Below are 11,280 nucleotides of genomic sequence, written 5' to 3'. Positions count from 1 at the left end.
CCCTGAATTCAACTTTCGTCTCCCGAAACTAAGGAATATCCTTTTAAATTTGTGTGAAAATAATTTTTAGTATGTTTATGTTTTGCAAATATAATAAATAAAGTACAAGGACAAACATCCTAAATATTAGACTATATTTACCGCAATATGTTTTCTTGAACGAACAACTATATGTTGCACTTTCAAGAGGGATATCAAGATCGACAACAAGAGTTCTGGTTAAGGCAGAGCAATCAAAGCATTAGGAGGAAACATATACCAAAAAATAGTATTCACAAAGAAGTGTTCTTTAAGATACCATCACATTAAATACTTTTAAATTACAATACATAATTATCTAACTAACACGACAAAGTTGATCATTTGTGTAAGTTTTGATGATGTCCTTTTATTTTAAATTCATGTATTATGCTAATGTAATAATATTTCTCGGCATTTAGATGATTATTGTATTATTATAATTAAAATTTCTCTTATTAATTAAATTTTATTATTCCTTCATATAAATAAATATTTAAATCATCATGTGTCATTATTAACGTGCAACGTACGTTCACCGATAATAGTAAAATATAAGTTCTAATGGTGTATTTCTAGTTCTTGTTGGACTTAATAAATATATATATATATATATATATATATATATATATATATATATATATATATATATACAAAGTAAATTTTACTCCAATTTTGTATTTTAAATTTTTTTAAAAATGCAATGGCTATTTATTTCAGTTGAGTATTTTTTGTTAAGCTAAACATTTTTAATCAAAATAATAGAGTACCAATTGTGTATTTCTATTTATTACTTCTTTAGATGCAATTACTATTTATTTTTAATGTATATGTTATTTTTTCGGGCCAAATCAGTAAGAAACAATTGGCTAGAGTTCCATTACTTCCATAGTGACGGCAAAAGATAGAAACATACATATTAGGTTAGCTATATCTATATCAATAGGCGTTGATGAACAATTTATAGAGTACAAAAATCATAACACTCTAATTTACCTCTAATTGATCCAAAAAGGGAACATCTCTTAAATTCACTCCAAAAGCTTTTTGACACAATGTTTTCCAAAACTCTTTCAACATTTCCTAGCAAATGTCGTTTATATCGATATTTTTTAATACATAATTCAAGAAGAACTTGATACAAGTTTGATGAAAAATGAGAAGAAGTGACATCTATTTAGTCTAACATATCCTAACATTGTCGAGTTGGTGTAGTAAAATATAACACAAATTTTCCTAGTTTCAGTTGCGAACTTACAATCTATCCTCCTTTTAATCGTGCAAAAAAGTTTCCAACTTGCTCCATTTCTATTTGATGAAAGATTCAATCAACCCTACTTCTACCTTACAAACGAGTTGCCACTAAATTAAGTTGCACAAATTAATAAATATTCATCTTTGCAGTTTGGTTTTTAGTAAACGGTTAGATAATTTTATATTTAAGAAATTCTTAGGCACTAAAACTAATCTTATAGGGAAAAACAAACTCTCTAAGTAAAAGAAAGGAAATGCTATATACACAAGGACTATGTGTAGGTGTCTCAAGCTGGTATCCATCGAGTGACCCTTGAAAAACCAAGAAGACATTAAAAGCAATTTTATCTTTGAGTAGACTTAAAAATAGAGAAATCAGGGAAGACAACAAAATCAACAACCCACTCAGGGATATAAAACAGCTTTTATCTTTGAACTCCTCGAGCCTTCTTTTGAGATTCCACCAACTCTAAGCATGTGGACACCCAAATAGAAAAGTTAAATAATAGTAGTAGTACATTATCAACAACCATCTCTAGGAAACACGTGAACCAAATATAAGTCAATTATTTTTCTTTTGTCTTTTCTATTCAGGTGGTGCTAAGGGAAAGAAAATTAAAAAAAAAACATAGTAGGTATTTTAGTGGGCTATGAGGGTTAGGAGGGTAGTAGTGATGAATGTTAGGAGGGTGAATAATAGGCTAATGAGCAGGGACAGATCCATAATTTTTTAATAATGGGTGCTCAACTATTTTTAATTTGAAAATTAGTACTTAGGTTGGGTGCTCAGCTAATATATTTGTATAAATTATTAGTTTCTCAATATAAGTAATTGTATTTGTATCCAAAAGTAATGGGCACTTAAGCACCCATAATAGAAAATGTAGATCCGCCATTGCTAATGAGTATTAAGATAGTGGTTGGTGGGTTCACTTTAAACATGATTTGTGCTTATGCACCACAAGTGGGCCTGGGTGAGGAGGTCAAAAGGCATTTCCGGGAAGATTTAGACGAGGTTGTGTGTGGTATTCCGCACACCGAGAAGCTCTTCGTATGAGGTGATTTTAATGGCCATGTTGGGAAGACTGCTAGGGGTTATGACGAGGTGCATGACGAGTTTGGTTTTGGAGATAGGAACGAGGGAGGAACCTCGCTGTTGGTTTTTTCTAGAGGTTGACTTGGTGGTAGCTAACACGTCTTTTCATAAGAGGGAGGACCACTTGATCACTTTCTGGAGTAAGGTAGCTAAGACTCAGATTGATTATCTTCTCTTCAACAGGTGTGATAGGGGTCTTTTGCACTAATTGCAAGGTTATCCCGAATGAATTTCTATCAATGCAATGCTTTTAGTAATGGACTTGGATATCAAGAGAACAAGAAAGAAGAAAGCGGTGTACAGTCAGTCTAAGATCAAGTGGGGATCCTTGACTAAGGACAAAGCTCATGAGCTGGGGGAGAAGTTGTTGGTCATGGGGTCCTGGAGGAGTAGGGGGACACGAGTAGTATGTGGACCACTATTGCAAAATGCATTAGGGAAGCTGCTAGAGTAGTGTTAGGGGTCACGAAGGGATACTCGGAAGGCCACAAAAGGAACTGGTGGTGGAATGGTAAAATTTCGAGAAAAGTGAAAGCCAAGAAAATGACATATGTGAAGCTAGTGGAAAGCACCGATGAGGAGAAGAAGATAAATTATAGGGAATGTTATAAGAAGGCTAGGAGAGAGGCAAAATTAGCGGTCACAGCGACTAAGATTGCAGCATTTGAATGATTGTATGAGGATCTTGGGGGCAAAGGTGAGGACAGGAAGCTGTACAAGTTAGTCAAGATTAGAGAGAAAAAAGCTCATGGCTTGGACCAAGTAAGGTGCATCAAAGATGGGGATGACAAGGTGTTGGTAGAAGAGGCGTGTATTAGGCGTAGGTGGCAGACGTACTTCCATAAACTCTTGAACGAGGAAGGGGACAGGAACATCGTGCTCGCGGAATTGGAGAACTCAGGGATTTAGAGTGATTTTGGATTTTGTAGGCATATTAAGGTTGTGAAGGTTGAGGAGGCAATGCGGACGATGAACAGGGTTAAGGCAACTGGTCCTGACGAGATACCGGTGGAATTTTGGAAGACCATGGGTCGGGCGGGCTTGGAGTGGTTTACTGATTTATTTAATATTATTTTCAGGACGAAGAAGATGCCTGAAGATTGGCGATGGAATTTGATGATTTTGTTGTACAAAAATAAAGTTGATATCCAAAATTGCAACAACTATCGAAGTATCAAGTTCCTGAGTCACGTTGTGAATGTTTGGGAGAGAGTGATGGAGAGAGGGGTGAGGAGAAGTGTGTCTATTTCTGAGAATCAGTCGGGTTTGTGTCGGGGCAGTCAACTATCGAAGCCATACACCTTGTGCAAAGATTGATAGAGCACATCGGGAGAGGAAAAATGACTTGCATATGGTGTTCAATGACCTAGTGAAGCCTACGATAAAGTCTGAGGGAGGTCCTATGAAAATGTTTGGAGGTTAGCGGTATTTTGGTAGTGTACATTAAGGTGATTTTTGGATATGTACGAGGGAGCTAACACTCGAGTGAGGACTGCAGGTGGTGACTTGGAACATTTCCTAGTGAAGATGTGTCATGACCCAAGTTCTCTCTCTGCGAACCATCGTAACGACACCTAGTCTCTATGACTATGTAAGCCTAACATTTGTGAAAAAATAAAACAAACACATAAAAGCTAACAACTAACAGGTAAATTTAACAAGAAATTAAGATGTCGCTTGGCATATACAATAACCACTCTCGAAGTGTACATAAACTCTCCTAAAACCCGGAGTATCGTAAGTCAGAAACTACAAAAAAAATAGTAATTCTATACTCCAGAGTCTAAATGACGGAAATACAAGGAATGTTGACATGGGGAAGAGTAGAAAGGGACTCCGAGGTCTGCGGACGCTGCAGATATACCTTGAAGTCTCTAATGCTGCCTCGCCTCACAGATAATGCGACTGATAAGTGGTACCTTAATTTGAACACGAAAAACATGTGTAGGGAAGGGCATGAGTACACCACAACGGTACCTAGTAAGTTCCAAGCCTAACCTCGGTCGAGTAGTGATGAGATCAGGTCAGGGCCCTACTAGTATATATCTATATAAATAAACAAGATAGAATGAAGTACCGCAGTAAAATAAAGGCTGAAATTAAACAAGAATGAAATCATAGAAGACAATAGCTCAGTACACAGAGATAACAATAGGGGATCTCCCGAGATACCATCTCATAGTCCCAAAGTAAATGTGCAAGGGGATCTACCAAAATACCATTTTGTAGTCCAAAAGTTACAGAACAGAGGGATCTACTAGAATACCATTCCGTAGTCCTAAAGTAAATATTCAGAATAGGGGGATCTACCAGAATACTGTTCTGTAGTCCCAAAGTAAATATGCAGGACAGGGGGATCTACCAGAATATAGTTTCGTAGTCCTAAAGTAAACATACGTAACAGGGGGATCTACCGGAATACCTATCCGTAGTCCCAAAGTAAATATGCCACTCAGAAAATAGAATTACAACTACAACACGGAATACCTACAATTTATACTAAGTACAAGTCAATGAAGAAGCAGGAAATTTACTAAGCATGCTGCATAGAGTTCAGATAAGCAATTAATACACGTAGACATGTTGTTCTAAACTAAACAGGATAATTACATATGCTAGTGTTGTTCAGTTAAAGGAAAACAGATATTTTACTTGATGAAAACATGGTTTTGTAACAAATAGCCCGTGTACGCACTTGTCACCTCACGTACACGGCGCTCATATATCAAAACAGTACCAAATCCTAAGGGGAGTTCCCCTACACAAGGTTAGGCAAGCTACTTACCTCGAACCAAGCTCAATCAATCAGTCACAATGCCTTTTCCACGAATATCCGGCTCTGAGTGGCCCAAATCTAGCCAAAATTAATTACATAATATAATCTAGCTAATGAAATTAAAGCTAACGCAAGAAATTGGAATAATTGTCCAAAAAGCCTCCCTGGGCCCACATCTAGGAATCGGGTAAAAGTCACAACATATGAATGCCCATTCACTCATGAGTCTAACCATACCAAATTTACTCAAATCCGATACAAAAATCTCGATCAAATCCCAAAATTCGGCCTAAGAAGTTTTTCTCAAATTTTCCCCAATTTTCCAACTCAAATCCCCAATTAAATAATGAAATCAACAATGGATTAATAGAATACAACCGACAATGAGTTGGGAATCATTACCCAATAAGTTCCTCTGAAAATCCCTCAATGAATCACCAAAATCCGAGCTCTCAAGTCCAAAAAATGAAGAATGAATTCAAACCCTCGATTTTCTCTCTTTTCTGCCCAGCTAAGTCGCTTCTGCGAGACATCAACCGTACCTGCGGGAAAACCATCACAGGTGCGAAAGTCACTTATGAAAGTTGGGTCTGCATCTATAGAAAGTGGGCCACACTTGCGTGTGTGCGCCTGTGGAAAATTGCTCGCTTCTGCGGTCCTTCACCACTTCTGCGGTCTCTCCACCACATCTGCAGGCATCGCAGATGCGGAATGCACTTCTCACCTGTGACCCCTGGAAATCCTCCATTTTTCTGCTTCTGCGCTTTTCCCTCTGCACATGCGATCCCACACCTGCGGTCTCCCCCCCCCCCCCCCCGCAGATTGATAATTAGGGATTCTAATCTGCTTTATGCTCTTTTTTGCTTGATTTTTGGACTAAAATGTGTACAAGTATTCCCCAAAAGCTAACTTGTTGTGCTTGTTTGCAGTGTTTGGTCAAAAAGGGACAAAGATGTCATAACCAGCTCAAAAAAGGAGTGAAACCTACACAAGTTCAAAACCAAGTCAAAGCAGCGCTATAGCAGAAAATCCACTGCGGATGCAGAAGACCCGCCGCAGTCCTTTTATCGCGGTCCGCTGTGGCAATGATTCAGAGAGTTGTCATTTTTGGAATTCAAGCTACCGCGGTCCGCGGTGATTTTATGCGGCAGCAGTACCTCTACCGCAACAGCGGTCAATTTACCGCGGTCCGCGGAGAAGGAGTTTAGAGAACCTGCAATTGAGCCAAATATTGAAGACCGCGGTTCGCAATGGATTTTATGCAGCCGCGGTAACCTCATCGTTGCAGCGGTCCATTTTTCGCTATCAGCGGTACCTCTGTCAGGGGCATTTTTGTCCGAAAAATTTACCTGTGTATAAATACTTTCTTTTCAGATTTTTATGTCATCTTACATTAGTTGAGCACGTAAAGCACCGTATTTTTCTATTTTGAGTAATTTTGTCGCTTACTTAGCAATTAATCTTAGTCTCTTATCTTATAATTACAATTTATGGATTATTCTTTATCTCATCTATGATTTCTTCTTCAATTAGGAGTAAATCACTTCCCTAGTGCCTCTTTACCCATTTAGAAAGTCCTACAAACATATCTACTTAGCTTAAATTTGCGCATCATTAGTATAAAATTAGAAGTAACAAACAAACAAGAATGATTGGAAGTGTAATCAAGAGCACTATACACTGCTAGATTAGATAGGAATCCAAGTCCAAACATTGTATTAGCTCCTTGTGGATTCGATCCCGACCTTCTCAGGTAAAAGCTGCATCGACTGCTCTTGCCACTCTATAGTGGTGTAAGGTTGGACCCGATCACTTTTTGACGCCGTTGTCGGGGAGCTAACGGTTTTGTCTATCTATCTAAATAGTTTTATGTATTGTTTTTCTTTCCTTCTATGATACTAATTTGTGTGTTTCGCCAATTCAGGTACAAAATGGCGAACAATAACAATGACCCTCTTGGAAATGCTATTCCGGGGGAGGAGGTAGATGATAATATTGATGATGAGGTATCTATAGTGCCTCAAGCTCAAAGGAGAGGCTGGCATGCCAATGATAATGTTTCAGACCCTCCCCTGCCACCTCCAAAAGCAGCTCCTCTGGTGCTTCTAAATGAAAGATATGCTAGTGCAATTGTCCCACCCCGGATTCGAGCGAGCAATTTCCAAATTACAAATGTGATATTGACTTTGTTGGAGCAGCGAGGGTATTTCACAGGTTCTCCCTATCAGAATGCTTACAAACATCTTAGAGGCTTCGTGGATACCTATTGGGGAAGCAAGTAATCAAATGTGTCAGAGGATACATTTCAGTTGAGATTGTTCCCTTTTTCACTTAGAGGGAAAGCTTTGGACTAGCCTGAAAGGCTTCCCAACCATTCCATCCCTACTTGGGATGAGTTGGCGGACAAGTTTATAGCAAAGTTTTTCTCGCCGGGGCATATGGTGAGTTTGAGAGATGAGATTTTGGCCTTAAAACAGGAACCTAATGAACCACTTCATGAGATCTGGGAGAGATATCGGACAATGGTGAAAGAATGTCCGAACAATGACATGATCGAAGCAATGATTCAGCAGACATTCCATAGTGGCATTAACACGACCAATTAGTGTGTAGTGAACTAGCTAGCTGGGGGAAATTTTATGAACACACCCTATGATCAAGCGTGTGAGATATTGGATGAGATGGCAGAGATATCGAGCCAATGTTCCACAGGGTGACCCCACTGTCATCCACTTGCACAAAGAGCTCCATGATCATGGCCAGGCAGTAGCAGAGTTAACTACCACAATGAACCAGTTAGTGAAAGATCAATTGCAACAGGTTCAAGATCCTAGACAAGTAAATGCTATGGAAAGTGTCAACATGTTGGTCAACAAGAGGCGACAAAGAGGTCAACAAGGTCAAGGTAGTCCGGATCAATATGACCAAGGTAGTGGTGGTTTCAATCAAGATGAGGGCTATGATAAGCAAAATGAAGAAGTGCAATATGTGAACAATTAACAAGGACAAAGGGGCAATGCTCCTAACCAACAACAATAATGGAGATCCCAAGGAAATTGGGGGAATCAAAACCAACAAGGCAATAGCAACTCGGGGAACAACAATCAAAATTGGGGCAACCAGAAAAATCAGGGTAGCTGGAGTGGCAACAACAACAATTTGGGAGGAAACAACAACCAAGGGGGTTGGAACAATGGCAATCAAGGGAATCGGGGGCAAGGCTTTCAAAGGTCTCCGATGTATCAACAACCAAACAACGCACCTCTATTTCCGTCCCAAGGTCCTATCTCGTCAAACAATGAGATGGGAAGGATCGAGATGATGTTTGAACAAATGATGAAGAAGAATGCCGACTCTGATGCCCAGTTGGCATCCCACAATATATCAATCCGGAATTTGGAGGTTCAACTTGTCCAGATTGCACAGTCTTTGAATACTCGCCCTAAGGAGGCTCTTCCTAGTGATACAGTAGTAAACCTAAAGGGTGGGAACAAAACTGTGCATGCAATGGCGGTGATTACTAGAAGTGGTCAAGGTGGTGATGTGAATACCTCAAGCAAAAGGAAATTGTGAGTGATGAGATTCAAGTGCAAGATGATGATGTTCCTTTAGTTGATGAGTAAGTGAGAGAAGAGAATGTGAATGTGTAAGTGAGAATTGATGTTTATGATGATGAGGTGGAGACCCAAGATGACGTGAACCCGTCTAGGGAACACGTAATAGACATACCAGAATCGGTAGTGCCCAAGGCTAAGGCTCCCTTGACAAGGCCTCCTCCACCTTACCCTCAAAGGCTTGCGAAGCAAAAGAATGAGAACCAATTTAGAAAATTTATTGACATGATGTAGAGCTTATCAATCAACGTTCCTTTAGTGGAAGCTCTTGAGCAAAGGTTGGGTTACGCCAAGTTCATGAAAGACTTGGTGACTAAAAAGAGATCCATAGACTGTGAGACCATCAAAATGACTCACCAAGTAAGTGCAATTGTGCACTCGATGGCTCCAAAGTTTGAAGATCCCGGCTTTTTCACCATCCTGTGTACCATTGGAAGCGAGGATTTTGCAAAGACATTGTGCGATTTGGGTGCAAGTATCAATTTAATGCCTTACGCCGTGTTCAAAACTTTGGGAATTAGGCAACTGAAAGCTACTTCAATGAGGTTGCAAATGGAAGATAGAACTATAAAGAGGCCGCTTGGTATTGTAAATGATGTTCTTGTTCTTGAGGACAAGTTTATTTTGCCCGCTGATTTTGTGATCTTGGACTGTGAGGTTGATACTGAGGTTCCGATCATATTGGGAAGACCTTTCCTTGCAACTAGGAAGGCCTTAGATGATGTGGAAGCAGGGAAACTCACCTTCCGGGTGGGTGATGAAAAAGTGGTCTTTCATGTGTGCAAGTCAATGAAGCAGCCCAACAATATTGAAGTGTGCTCTTTCGTGGATCTTATCACGATAGTGATAGTTGATAATAGTAGTGCAATGATCAATGTGGAGGACCCTCTAGAAGCGGTATTATTGAATCTTGATGTAAATGAGGATAAAGTCTGGGTGGAGTGTGTCCATGTTTTACATGGAATAGGCTCTTACTCATATGAGCCTCGAAAGATCTTTTTGGATTTTGAGAATAGGAAGACTCCACCAACAAAGACCTCAATCGAGGAACCTCACGTGTTGGAGTTGAAGTCGTTACCTCCACACCTCAGGTATGAATTCTTAGGCCTTAGTTCAACTTTGCCAATTATTCTTTCATCTTGTCTTACTAATATGCAGGTAGATGCCACATTGGCGGTGCTCCAAAAATGGAAGAAGGCAATTGGATGGACTTTAGCTGATATCCGGGGGATAAGCCCCGCCTTTTGCATGCACAAGATTATTCTTGAGTAAGATGCCAAGCCCTCCATGGAACATCAGAGGAGGTTGAATGAGGCTACGTAAGAAGTTGTGAAAAAGGAGGTGATCAAGTAGTTGGATGCAGGGGTTGTGTACCCCATCTCAGATAGTTCTTGGACTTCACCGGTGCAATGTGAGCCGAAGAAGGGTGGTATGACCGTGGTTACCAATGCGCAAAATGAGTTGATTCCCACCAGGACTGTCCCCGGATAGAGGGTGTGCATGGACTACCGCAAGCTGAATAAAGTGACCTACAAAGATCACTTTTCATTGCCTTTTCTTGACCAGAAGCTAGATAGACTTGTTGGGCGTGCCTTATACTGTTTTTTGGATGGGTACTCTGGGTATAACCAGATTTTGATTGCTCCGAAAGATCAGGAGAAAACCACCTTCACGTGTTCGTATGGTATCTTTGCCTTTTCTAGGATTCCATTTGGGTTGTGTAATGCACTGGCTACATTCCAACATTGTATGATGGCCATATTTACCGACATGGTGGAGGACATTTTGGAGGTGTTCATGGATGACTTCAGTGTTGTGGGTGACTCATTTGATGAATGTTTGAAGAATCTTGACAAGGTGTTCGCCCGGTGTGAAGAGATCAATCTTGTGCTTAACTGGGAAAATGCCACTTTATGGTCGAGGAGGGCATTGTCCTCGGCCATAAGATCTCAAAGCACGGCATAGAGGTGACAAGGATAAAATCGAAGTGATCTCAAAGCTTCCTCCTCCTATCTCAGTCAAGGGGGTTAGAAGTTTTCTTGGGCATGCGGGGTTCTACCGGAGATTCATCAAAGACTTTTCTAGGTAGTGAATCCCTTGTGCAAGTTATTGGAAAAGGATTCCAAGTTCATGTTCAATGAAGAATGTATGAAACCTTTTGAACTCCTCAATTACAAATTGACAACCACTCCCATTATTACCGCACCCAATTGGAGCATACTTTTTGAGCTCATGTGTGATGCAAGCGATGTTGCGGTAGGAGCGGCTTTGGGTCAAAGAGTGAATAAGATGTTTTACCTGGTGTATTATGAAAGTAAAACAATGAATGATGCTCAAGTGAATTACACGGTGACGAAAAACGAGTTGTTGGCTATTGTGTTCGCAATGGAGAAGTTTAGGCCTTATCTCATGGGTGCCATGGTGATAGTTCATACCGACCATACCGCACTCCGCTATTTGATGACGAAGAAGGATTTCAAAGCTCGGTTGATGAGATGGCTCTTATTGCTTCAAGAGTTTGA

Source organism: Nicotiana sylvestris, chromosome 4, assembly GCF_000393655.2.
Source record: "Nicotiana sylvestris chromosome 4, ASM39365v2, whole genome shotgun sequence".
In the NCBI taxonomy this organism is placed as follows: domain Eukaryota; kingdom Viridiplantae; phylum Streptophyta; class Magnoliopsida; order Solanales; family Solanaceae; genus Nicotiana; species Nicotiana sylvestris.
Note: the sequence above shows the minus strand (reverse complement) of the source record.